Source organism: Lipotes vexillifer, unplaced genomic scaffold, assembly GCF_000442215.2.
Source record: "Lipotes vexillifer unplaced genomic scaffold, Lipotes_vexillifer_v1.1 scaffold9, whole genome shotgun sequence".
Lineage (NCBI taxonomy): Eukaryota > Metazoa > Chordata > Mammalia > Artiodactyla > Lipotidae > Lipotes > Lipotes vexillifer.
In genome coordinates, this window is record NW_006793426.1 from 49,230 (window position 1) to 62,705 (window position 13,476).

The 13,476-nt window shown below is 37.6% G+C and overlaps 1 pseudogene; it reads right to left on the minus strand.

Moving 5' to 3' along the window:
* Positions 1-4,299: 4,299 nt before the first annotated feature.
* On the minus strand, positions 4,300-5,433 carry LOC103068756 (heterogeneous nuclear ribonucleoprotein A3 pseudogene; annotated as a pseudogene).
* Positions 5,434-13,476: the final 8,043 nt, after the last annotated feature.

Below are 13,476 nucleotides of genomic sequence, written 5' to 3' on the forward strand. Positions count from 1 at the left end.
CACTCTTTCACTACTCCTTTTCAATCCCATCTACTGTGTACCCTGGAACTTGCATTCCATGATTAAAAAACTTTCCAAAATCTTTCACCCTTTTAGTAAAATTTCCTTTTATTACATGTTTTAATTTAAATTTTTGTACACCACTTGACATAGGCATTATTAATGCTTATCAACATTTCTTTTTTTTAATTGAAGTTTAGTTGATTTACAGCATTGTGTTAGTTTCAGTTATACAGCAGAGTGATTCAGTGATTTTCAATTCTTTTCCCTTATAGGTTGTTACAAAACATTGAAGAGTTCCCTGTGCTATACAGTAGGTCCTTCTTTGTTATCTATTTTATATATAGTAGTGTGTGGATGCTAATCCCAGACTCCTAAGTTATCCCTCCCTCCCACAACCTTTGCCCTTTGGTAACCATAAGTTTGTTTTCTATGTCTGTGGGCCTATTTCTGTTTTATATGTAAGTTCATTTGTATCACTTTTTTAGATTCCACATATAAACGATATCATATATTTGTCTTTCTCTGTCTGACTTACTTCACTTAGTATGATAATCTCTAGGTCCATCCACGTTACTGTATATGGCATTATTTCATTCTTTTTTATGGCTGAGTAATATCCCACTGTACATATATACCACATCTTCTTTATCCCTTTCTCTGTCGATGGGCATTTAGGTTGCTTCCATGTCTTGACTCTTGTAAATAGTGCTGCAACGAACATTGGGGTGTGTGTATCCTTTCCAACCATGTTTTTCTCTAGATACATGCCCAGGAGTGGGATTGTTGGATCATATGGTAACTCTATTTTTAGTTTTTTAAGGAACCTCCATACTGTTCTCCATAGTGTCTGTACCAATTTACATTCCCACCAACAGTGTAGGAGGGTTCCATTTTTTCCACACCCTCTCCAGCATTCATTGTTTGTAGATCTTTTGGTCATGGCCATTCTGACTGGTGTGAGGTGATACCTAGTAGTTTTGATTTGCATTTCTCTAGTAATTAGCAATGTTGAACATCTTTCCATCTGCCTTTTGGCCATCTGTATCTCTTTGGAGAAATGTCTGTTTAGATCTTCTGCCCATTTTTTGACTGGGTGGTTTGGGTTTTTTTATATTGAGCTGTTGAGCCGTTTGTACATTTTGGAGATTAATCCCTTATCAGTCACATCGTTTGCAAATATCTTCTCCCATTCTATAGGTTATATTTTTGTTTGTTTATGCTTTCCTTTGCTGTGCAAAAACTTTTGTTTAATTATGTCCCATTTGTTATTTTTGTTTTTATTTCCATTACTTTAGGAAATGGATCCAAAAAGAAATTTATGCTATTTATGTCAAAAAGTGTTTTGCTTATGTTTTCCTATAGGTGTTTTATGGCATCTGGTTTTATATTTAGGTCTTTAATCCATTTTGAGTTTATTTTTGTGTATGGTATTAGAGAAAGTGCTAATTTCTTTTTCTTTTTTTTTTTTTTTTTGCTTTGCAAAAAATTACACTTTAATTAGTGAAAAAATTCAAATTCAAGCCTTACCTAATGCTTATTGCCCTTCCTTGCAGGTCTAAATGCTAGACCTAGTGACTGTGGCCAACTATCTCTCATTGGATATTCCAAAAGGTGAAGAGCTCCTTCCTGCTAGACTTTCTTCGATATTTCAGTTGTAATAAGCAGATTTAACTAGCTTTTGGAAAGTTGCTCACTATCACCATAGTATGTCATGCCTTCACTTCTCTGTAGTTGAAGCTCTTGCTGCTGCCTTGTCATTCTTTATTTATGCTGACTTGTCCATACTCAAGAGGCTGTTGAAGTCCTATCTTAGTGAGTCTCCTTTGATCCACACTGTGCTTAAAAAGCACATCTTAGGTCCTTTAAAGCTGGTTAAATCACTCTCCTCATGGCTTAACTTTTCCACACTGTTCACAAGAACTAAGCTAATACAACTTATAAACAGGTCACATACACAGATTTCACCTGCTTATAGGTTGCAAACATCAACTTACTGACAATATTTTCACTATTAAACTAGTTCCAGAACACAGAAAGTTTGTTAACAGTACAAATTAACCTCATATGCCATTAAAGGATACTGTCAAGGTTGTGTCAAACAATTTCACAAACATAGAAACAGGAAATGTTAATCTCCCCCATTCCTTCAACCTTTATTATATGAATAAAAGAACTTGAGGCAATTTAGCTTAATTTTAATAAAATGTTTCCCAAGCATTATTTTGACCAGGTACCCAGGTTTAAGTTATGAACATTGACAGTGTCCATTTATATAACCAACATTTGAAGTTGTTAAAGACTTAACCATTTTCTAATAATTAGCCTATTTTCTACACTGCTTATTCACATATGTCCATTAACAAATGGAATGTTGTCTGTTACATGTATTGGTTTGTGAGTGTTTTCTGGAAAACTGCAGTGTCTGTGAAGACCGATTTCCATGCTGGCATTGCATGCATCCAAATATTAATGCACAGAGGCACAGAATTAGAGCAACGAGAGCATATTCAAACACTAGCACGCCCCATCCCCCCTTTTATTGCTTGTTTTGCTTAGTACTTCTTAAAACAAAAATAAGAATCTCAAATTTAACGTTCAACTACAGAAGAAATAATAACAGCAGGGCACATACTTAGGGCTCGACTTAAATTTTAAGCACTAGCTGGCGCAAAACAGTAGACATTGGTTTATATATATATATATATATATATATATATATATATATATATATATATATATATATTATTTTTATATCTACCTTCACTCTCTGAATTTTCTATTTTTTTATATATATATATATATATATATATATATATATATATATATATATATATATATATATTACCTTGTTATCTAAGACTTTTCTCAACCAGGGTCTTCCAAACAAATTGTAAACTCATACCAACATGATTTAGGTTCAAGCATACACATGGAAATAACAGTGTGTTCTTTGGGATTTTTACAAACTCTGACTATCCAAATTTGGATTCAGGTCTTGAGGAAGTGAAAAGCTTGTTTGTACTAAGCAACTGTGCTACACTTCTACTGCAGTAATCACTTGGGATGATTATATCTAGACTATCCTTGGTTTCATCCAGTAAAATGCATCCAGTAAAATGCAAACAGGAAAGCATGCCAGCCAGTTAAGGGTTCAACAATGCATGATTTTTATTCTCTTGCTCTGAGAGCTTGTATCAACAAAATATATATTAAACCAAGGAAGATAACTGAAGATTTATGGGTCTCTTGTTCTTTAAAAGGGGAAAAAAAAAAGGTAGCCACTAATTCACTCAGATAGAGCAGGCTTAGTAGTCCTGTATTTTGAAGATTTTACAAATGTTTCTTAAGGTAGGAGGAAACGGAAAACATTCACTATCCCTTTCCAGAATTTAAACAGAGGGCAGAAGACATTCTTTACACCCAAATAAAACTGTGGCAGCAGTTCACATGTGACCAAGGTGAATGTAGAATGGAGATGTTCTAAACACAGCTAGGACTCTCAGCAAAGCTAATACACTAAAATCATATGATTACATTTTGAAAGAAAATGCACAAAAACCAAATAGGAATTTTGAGATTTTTCATTTGAAGTAAATCTTAATGCTATTAAATTTGCAAATATGCTAATTTAAATACCCAATTCTATTATCTAAAACACATATTGCAAACATACAAATATCTATTCTCTCCACATGTCAGAGACCGTTCATTTCATGGCTTGGAAATGGGGAGAATAGATCTCCTTAAACTGCAAGTCAGCAGGTGTTTCTTTACAGTTAACTTTAACAAAATTCATACAAAATAGTGATTAACAATGATCTTCTTTACTTGTTAACTCACAAGGAAACACCTTCAAAACTGCATTTTGTTAAAGTTTCTGTACTAAAATGTAGAAAAACTGAACTACACAAATATTGAAAAGTTAAAAATTCCTTAATTTTTTATTCCTGGTACCACTACCACAATTTACAGGGCAATATACCTGATGTAATGAAAAGAAAAAGACAAAGCTATAACAGATAAAAGACCTCAGGAATGTACATCTAATTGACACTACAATGCATTAATCAATAGTTGCACTTTTTGCAAACTGTGGCTATGACACTCCTGAAGAAGAAGGGCTTCCTGTTTAAGCTGCAGTATCTTTTATGACTATGGATCATTGTTCCTTCTGTGGCAGATTTTTACAGTTCCTCTAATGCATTTGGGATGACTGTCTCAAAGTAACCTGCAGCTTTCCTGACAACTCCTCACTCTCTCTCCTGCTAAGAAATGTAGCCCTTTTCTTCTGAGTTTTTAGAACCTTCTGTTACCACATCCACCACTTCCACCACCAGATCCATAACCACCACCATAGGGACTTGCCGAGCTTCTTCCACCAAAACTGCCCCCCTTCATGGGTCTGTAATTTGATTGCTGTTGTCCACTATAATTTCCAAAATCATTATAGCTCCTACCACCACCACAGTTACCTCCAAAATTTCCTCCTTCATTGTAACCATCATATCCTCCACCACCGCCACCATATCCACCACCTTGGTTTCCATATCCTGGTCCACCACCACCATAGCCTCCTCTACTACTATAACCAGGACCACCACCATAGTTACCACCATTGCCTCCAAATCCATTATATCCACCATCACCTCCTCCATAACTACCTCTGCTGCCACCAGCTCCATGACCATAGCCTCCTTTTCCACCAAAGTTTCCACCATGGCCAAAGTTACCTCCACCACCTCCAAAGTTTCCTCCATGACCCATAAAGTTGCCAGATACACCTCCACGACCTCTTTGTGATGCAGCAAATTGCATTTCTTGTTTAGAAAGGGCCTTTTTCACTTCACAATTATGCCCATTAATAGTGTGGTATTTCTGAATAACAATTTTATCAACTGTATCATGATCATCAAAAGTTACAAAAGCAAATCCTCTCTATTTTCCACTCTGCCTGTCTTCCATAACTATGGTTTCAATCTTGCCATACTTTTCAAAGTAGTCTCTCAAATTATATTCTTCTATATCTTCTTTAATACCACCAACAAAAATTTTCTTCACTGTTAGATGGGCACCAGGCTTTACAGAATCCTCTCTAGAAACAGCTCTCTTTGGTTCCACTACATGCCCATCAACCTTGTGTGGTTGAGCACACATTCCTGCATCCACCTCTTCAACACAAGCATAAGTAATGAAACCAAAGCCCCTGGAACGTTTTGTTTTGGGGTCTCTCATCACCACACAATTTGTAAGTGTGCCCCATTTCTCAAAATGTTCTCTTAAGTTATCATCTGTAGTTTCAAAGCTCAGACCACCAATAAACAGTTTTCTCAACTGTTCTGGTTCCTTTGGATCATGGCCCTCCTCCCCCCGGTGGTGGCGGCGACAGCCAGAGTCAGGCTGGGGGCGACCGGGTGGCGGTTTTACCTCCATTTTGAGACCAGACTAGCCTCTTCCAACTCTGAAAGTGTTAATTTCATTCTTTTACATGTAGCTGTCCAGTTTTTCCGGCACCACTTATAAGATATACTGTGTTTTGGATTCAAAGAATCAATATTGTCAAAATGACTATATTACCCAAGGCAATCTACAGATTCAACACAATCCCTATCAAATTTTTTAATTTGTATGGGAACACAAAAGATCCCAAATAGCCAAAGCAATCTTGAGAAAGAAAAACAGAGCCAGAAGAATCAGCTCCCTGACTTCAGACTATACTACAAAGCTACAGTAATCAAAACACTATGGTACTGGCACAAAAACAGAAATATGGTTCAATGGAAAGAATAGAAAGCCCAGAAATAAACCCACACACCTATGGTCAATTAATTTACAATAAAGGAGGTCAAATTATATAATGGAGAACATTTCTTATTTTCTTTGCTTTCCTGAATATATATGTCTTTCTACCCCCTTGAAGTTAGGTATGACCATCTAACTTTCATGGCCCAATGAAATGTGAGTGGAAGGGACATTGCATCACTTTGGGAAGTATTTAAAAGCCAGTATGTGAATTTCTATGCTATATTAATTTACTTGTGGAAAACTTACTTTGCTATGCAGGTGACATAATATGAAACATGCAGGAATACTGAGCCACCCCATAAAGGAAAGCTGTCCTAGAGAGTCTCTCCACCCTACAGTGACATTTATGTAATAAAAATTTGTTATGTAAACCCCTGGGAACTAGATGCTGTTTATTTCAGCAGCATATGCTAGCCTATTCTGACTAATATACTCCTGAATAGTAACATCTCTTACTGAGTGCTCTCATGAGTAGCATGTTTATTTATTCATTCATATATGCCTCAGAATCTGGATCCCAGGTCTATCTTCTTCTCTCCTGTCCTCATAGGTCATTAATCATTTAAGGAGTATGGCATTTGGTGATACAACCACTTGAACTTCATCTTCTCTTACAGGGCCTACAATCAACCTGAATGCTTTTCATGTTCATTTGTATGATCAGTTCACCAACCTATCAAATCAGTTATTTCACTATCTCACTTCAGTGATCTCAACACCACTTCACCCCACATTTCATAAGCATACATGCATATTTTCATCACCTGACTCAGTTTCTCCTCTGAAATAATGAATTCATTCATCTCACTTTCTGAAAACAGCCTCCTATCCTCCAAGTTGATTCATTTAATTATGCCCTGCTATACCAACCTTATCAGGACCCCAAGGATACAGACCCTCTTATTTTAATCTATTTTTATCCTAATTACTATTGATCCCATTGTTTTGATCCTTAGCAATCCTAATCCTAATGATTTTGCCCCTTTGGTCATTATTCTCAGTCCTTTCTTCATTTTCCTATCCTTTCCTACATCAAACAAAACCTTACTTTGAATAATCAGAAATGTCTGCCTTTTCTGCCTCTTTACCTTATAAGTACCTACAACTAGTTAGACTGATCCAACTATAAATTTGTGCTCACCAAGACCAACTGGATCCTCCTATACTCCCTGGAAATACTAAGAGTTCTTCTCAATTCTCTCTCATTTTCACAAAAGTCCCCCTCTGTCCTGAAATCTCAACTTGAGTCATTCATGGTTTTTCATCATAAAAATCATAAGAGGGGAACCCCTTTGAATTCCCAACCTTAAGACCTACAAAGCTACGTGCATTAATAATCATCCTTTTTGGGGAGGACATTCAAGATGGCAGAGGAGTAAGACATGGAGATCACCTTTCTCCCCACAAATACATCAAAAATACATCTGCGTGTGGAACAACTCCTATAGAACACCTACTGAACGCTGGCAGAAGATCTCAGACTTCCCAAAAGGCAAGAAACTCCCCATGTACCTGGGTAGGGCAAAAGAAAAAAGAATAAACAGAGACAAAAGAATAGGGACAGGACCTGCACCAGTGGGAGGGAGCTGTGAAGGAGGAAATGTTTCCACACACTAGGAAGCCCCTTCACTGGTGGAGATGGGGGGTGGGGAGGGGGAAGCATCGAAGCCACAAAGGAGAGTGCAGCAACAGGGGTGCAGAGGGCAAAGTGGAGAGATTCCTGCACAGAGGATTGGTGCCGACCAGCACTCACCAGCCTGAGAGGCTTGTCTGCACACCTGCCGAGGCAGGTGGGGGATGGGAACTGAGGCTTGGGCTTCGGAGCTCAAATCCCAGGGAGAGAATTGGGGTTGGCTGCATGAACACAGCCTGAAGAGGGCAAGTGTGCCACAGCTAGCCAGGAGGGAGTCCAGGAAAAAGTCTGGAACTGCCAAAGAGGCAAGAGATCATTGTTTCGGGGTGCACAAGGAGAGGGGATTCAGAGCATGGCCTAAACAAGCTCCAGAGAAGGGTGTGAGCCACAGCCATCAGCACGGACACCGGAGACGGGCATGAAACATTAAGGCTGCTGCTGCAGCCACCAAGAAGCATGTGTGCAAGCACAGGTCACTATCCACACCTCCCCTCCTGGGAACCTGTGCAGCCTGCCACTTCCAGGGTCCCGTGATCCAGGGGCAACTTCCCCAGGAGAACACAGGGCACGCCTCAGGTTGTTGCAACATCACGCTGCCCTCTACCACTGCAGGCTCGCCCGCATACCATACCCCTCCCTTCCCCTGGCCTGAGGGAGCCAGAGCACCCTAATCAGCGGCTACTTTAACCCCATCCTGTCTGGGCGAAGAACAGACACCCTCGGATGACCTACACGCAGAGGCGGGGCGAAATCCAAAGCTGAACCCCAGGAGCTGTGTGAACAAGGAAGAGAAAGGAGAATCTCTCCCAGCAGCCTCAGGAGCAGCGGATTAAACCTCCACAATCAACTTGATGTACCCTGCATCTGTGGAATACCTGAATAGACAACGAATCATCCCAAAATTGAGGCAGTGGACCTTGGGAGCAACTGTAGACATGGGATATGCTTTCTGGTTTTATGTTTATCTTACTTTAGTATTTAGAGCTTATTATCATGCATAGATTGGTTTATAGATTTAGTTGTTCTCTTCCTTTTATATATATATATATATTTCTTGTTCCTTTTTCTCTTTTTCTGAGTGTGTATGTGTATGCTTCTTTGTGTGATTTTGTCTGTATAGCTTTGCTTTTACCATTTGTCCTAGGGTTCTGTCTGTCCTTTTGTTTTTTTGTATAGTTTTTACCACTTGTTATCATTGGTAGATTTGTTTATTGGTTTGGTTGCTCTCTTCTTTCTTTCTTTTTTTTAAATGAATTTTTAATTTTTTAATTTTTAATTTTAATAACTTTATTTACATTATTTTACTTTATTTTATTTTTCTTTCTTTTTTTTTCTCGCTTTTCTTCCTAGCTGTGTGGCTTACAGTGTTTTGCTGCTCCAGCCCAGTGTCAGGCCTGAGCCTCTTATGTGGGAGAGCCGAATTCAGGATATTTGACAACCAGAGACCTCCCGGCTCCATGTAACATCAAACAGCAAAAGCTCTCCCAGAGGTCTCCATCTCAAGGTTAAGACCCAGCTCCACTCAACGCCCAACAAACTACAGTGCTGGACACCCCATACCAAACAACTAGCAAGACAAGAACACACCTCCACCCATTATCAGAGAGGCAGCCTAAAATCATAATAAGTTCACAGACACTGCAAAACACAACACCAGACACAGTCCTGCCCACCAGAAAGACAAGATCCAGCCTCATCCACCAGAACACAGGCACTAGTCCCCTCTACCAGGAAGCATACACAAGCCACTGAACCAACCTAACCCACTGGGGCAGACTCCAAAAACAACAGGAACTATGAACATGCAGCCTGCGAAAAGGAGACCCCAAACAGACTAAGTTAAGCAAAATGAGAAGACAGAGAAATACACAGCAGATGAAGGAGCAAGGTAAAAAAACACCAGACCAAACAATTGAAGAGGAAATAAGCAGTCTACCTGAAAAAGAATTCAGAATAATGATAGTAAAGATGATCCAAAATCTTGGAAATAGAATGGAGAAAATACAAGAAAGCTTTAACAAGGACCTAGAAGAACTAAAGAGCAAACAAACAATGATAACACAATAAGTGTAATTAAAAATTCTCCAGAAGGAATCAATAGCAGAATAACTGAGGCAGAAGAATGGATAAGTGACCTGGAAAATAAAATAGTGGAAATAAATGCCCCAGAACAGTATAAAGAAAAAAGAATCAAAAGACTTGAGGACAGTCTCAGAGACCTCGGGGACAACATTAAATGCACAAACATTAGAATTATAGGGTTATAGGGGTCCCAGAGAAGAAGAGAAAAAGAAAGGAACTGAGAAAATATTTGAAGAGATTATAGTTGAAAACTTCCCTAATATGGGAAAGGAAATAGTTAATCAAGTCCAGGAAGTACAGAGAGTCCCATAAAGGATAAATCCAAGGAGAAACACACCAAGACACAAGCTAATCAAACTATCAAAAATTAAATACAAAGAAAAAATATTAAAAGCAGTAAGGGGAAAAAAAAAATAACTTACAAGGGAATCCCCATAAGGTTAACAGCTGATTTCTCCACAGAAATTCGGCAATCCAGAAGGGAGTGGCAGGACATATTTAAAGTGATGAAAAGGAAAATACTTCAACCAAGATTACTCTACCCAGGAAGGATCTCATTCAGATTCAACAGAGAAATTAAAATCTTTACAGACAAGCAAGAGGTAAGAGAATTCAGCACCACCAAACCACCTTTACAACAAATGCTAGAGAAACTTCTCTAGGCAGGAAACACAGGAAAAGGAAAAGACCTACCAAAAAAAACACAAAAGAATTAAGAAAATGGAAATAGGAACATACGTATCAATAATTACCTTAAATGTAAATGGATTAAATGCTCCAACAAAAAAAATAGACTGGCTGAATGCATACAAAAACAAGACCCGTATATATGTTGTCTACAAGAGATCCACTTCAGAACTAGGGACACATACAGACTGAAAATGAAGGGATGGATAAAGATATTCCATGCAAGTGGAAATCAAAAGAAAGCTGAAGTAGCAATCTCATAACAGACAAAATAGATTTCAAAATAAAGACTATTACAAGAGACAAATAAGGACACTACATGATGATCAAGGATCAATCCAGGAAGAAGATATAAAAATTGTAAATATTTATGCACCCAACATATAGCACCTCAATACATAAGGCAAATGCTAACAGCTATAGAAGGGGAAATCAACAGTAACACAATAATATTAGGGGACTTTAACACCCTACTTTCACCAATGGACTGATCATCCAAAATGAAAATAAATAAGGAAACACAAGCTCTAAATGATACATGAAGTAAGGTGGACTTAATTGATATTTATAGGATATTCCATCCAAAAACAACAGAATACACTTACTTCTCAACTGCTCATGGAACATTCTCCAGGATAAATCATATCTTGGGTCATAAAACAAGCCTTGGTAAATTTAAGAAAACTGTATCAAGTATCTTTTCCAAAAGCAACGTTATGAGATTAGATATCAATCACATGAAAAAATCTGTAAAAAAATACAAACACATGGAATCTAAACAATACACTAGCAAAAAAAAAAACAACAACAACAAGAGATCACTGAAAAAATCAAAGAGGAAATCAAAAAATACCTAGAAACAAATGACAATGAAAACCCGATGACCCAAAACCTATGGGATGCAGCAAAAGCAGTTCTAAGAGGGAAGTTTATAGCACTATAATCCTACCTCAAGAAACAAGAAACAACTCAAATAAACAACCTAACCTCACACCTAAATCAATTACAGAAAGAAGAACAAAAAAATCCCAAAGTTAGCAGAAGGAAAGAAATCATAAAGATCAGATCAGAAACAAATGAAAAAGAAATGAAGGAAACGATAGCAAAGATCCATAAAACTAGAAGATGGTTCATTCAGAAGATAAACAAAATTGATAAACCATTTGCCAAACTCATCAAGAAAAAAAGGGAGAAGACTCAAATCAATAGAATTAGAAATGAAAAAGGAGAAGTAACAACTGACACTGCAGAAATACAAAGGATCATGAGTGATTACTACAAGCAACTATATGCCAATAAAATGGACAACCTGGAAGAAATGGACAAATTATTAGAAAAGCACAACCTTCCAAGACTGAACCAGGAAGAAACAGAAAATATAAACAGACCAATTACAAGCACTAAAATTGAGACTGTGATTAAAATTCTTCCAACAAACAAAAGCCCAGGACCAGATGGCTTCACAGGCAAATTTTGTCAAATATTTAGAGAAGAACTAACACCTATCTTTCTCAAACTCTCTCAAATATATAGCATAGGGAGGAACACTCCCAATCTCATTCTACGAGGCCACAATCACCTTGATACCAAAACCAACCAAAGATGTCACAAAGAAAGAAAACTACAGGCCAATATCACTGATGAACATAGATGCAAAATTCCTCAACAAAATACAAGCAAACAGAATCCAACAGCACATTTAAAGGATCATACACCATGATCAGGTGGGGTTTATCCCAGGAATGCAAGGATTCTTCAATATATGCAAATTAATCAATGTGATCAAACATTCACAAACTGAAGGAGAAAAACCATATGATCATCTCAATAGATGCAGAAACAGCATTCGACAAAATTCAACACCCATTTATGATAAAAACCCTCCAGAAAGTAGGCATAGAGGGAACTTTCCTCAACATAATAAAGGCCATATATGACAAACCCACAGCCAACATCATCCTCAATGGTGAAAAAGGGAAACCATTTCCACTAAGATCAGGAGCAAGACAAGGTTGTCCACTCTCACCACTATTATTCAACATAGTTTTGGAAGACTTAGCCACAACAATCAGAGAAGAAAAAGAAATAAAAGGAATCCAAATCAGAAAAGAAGAAGTAAAATTGTCACTGTTGGCAGATGACATACTATACATAGAGAATCCTAAGGATACTACCAGAAAACTACTAGAGCTAATCAATGAATTCTGTAAAGTAGCAGGATACAGTTTAGATGCACAGAAATCTCTTGCATCCCTATACACTGATGATGAAAAATCTGAAAGCAAATTTAAGGACACACTCCCATTTACCACTACAACAAAAAGAATAAAATACCTAGGAATAAACCTACCTAAGGAGACAAAAGACCTGTATGCAGAAAGCTGTAAGACACTGATGAAAGAAATTAAATGTGATACAAACAGATGGAGAGATACACCATGTTCTTGGATTAGAAGAATCAACATTGTGAAAAGAATTATATTACCCAAAGCAGTCTACAGATGCAATGCAATCCCTATCAAACTACCAATAGCATTTCTCACAGAACTAGAACAAAACATTTCACAATTTGTATGGAAACACAAAAAAGCCCCGAATAGCCAAAGCATTCTTGGGAAAGAAAAACGGAGCTGGAGGACTCAGGTTCCCTGACTTCAGACTATACTACAAAGCTACAGTAATCAAGACAGTATGGTACTGGCACAAAAAAGGAAATATAGATCAATGGAACAGGATAGAAAGCCCAGAGAAAAACCCACACACATATGGTCACCTTATCTTTGATAAAGGAGGCAAGAATATACAATGGAGAAAAGACAGCCTCTTCAATAAGTGGTGCTGCGAAAACTGGACAGCTACAAGTAAAAGAATGAAATTAGAACACTCCCTAAAACCATACACAAAAGTAAACTCAAAATGGATTAAAGACCTAAATGGAAGGCCAGATCCTATAAAACTCTTCGAGAAAAACATAGGCAGAACACTCTATGACATACATCAAAGCAAGATCCTTTTTGACCCACCTCCTAGAGAAATGGAAGTAAAATCAAAAATAAACAAATGGCACCTAATGAAAAGTCAAAGCTTTTGCACAGCAAAGAAACCATAAACAAGACGAAAAGCCAACCCTCTGAATGGGAGAAAGCATTTGCAAATGAAGCAACTGACAAAGGATTAATCTCCAAAATATACAAGCAGCTCATGCAGCTCAATATCGCTAAAACAAACAACCCAGTCCAAAAATGGTCAGAAAACCTAAATAGACATTT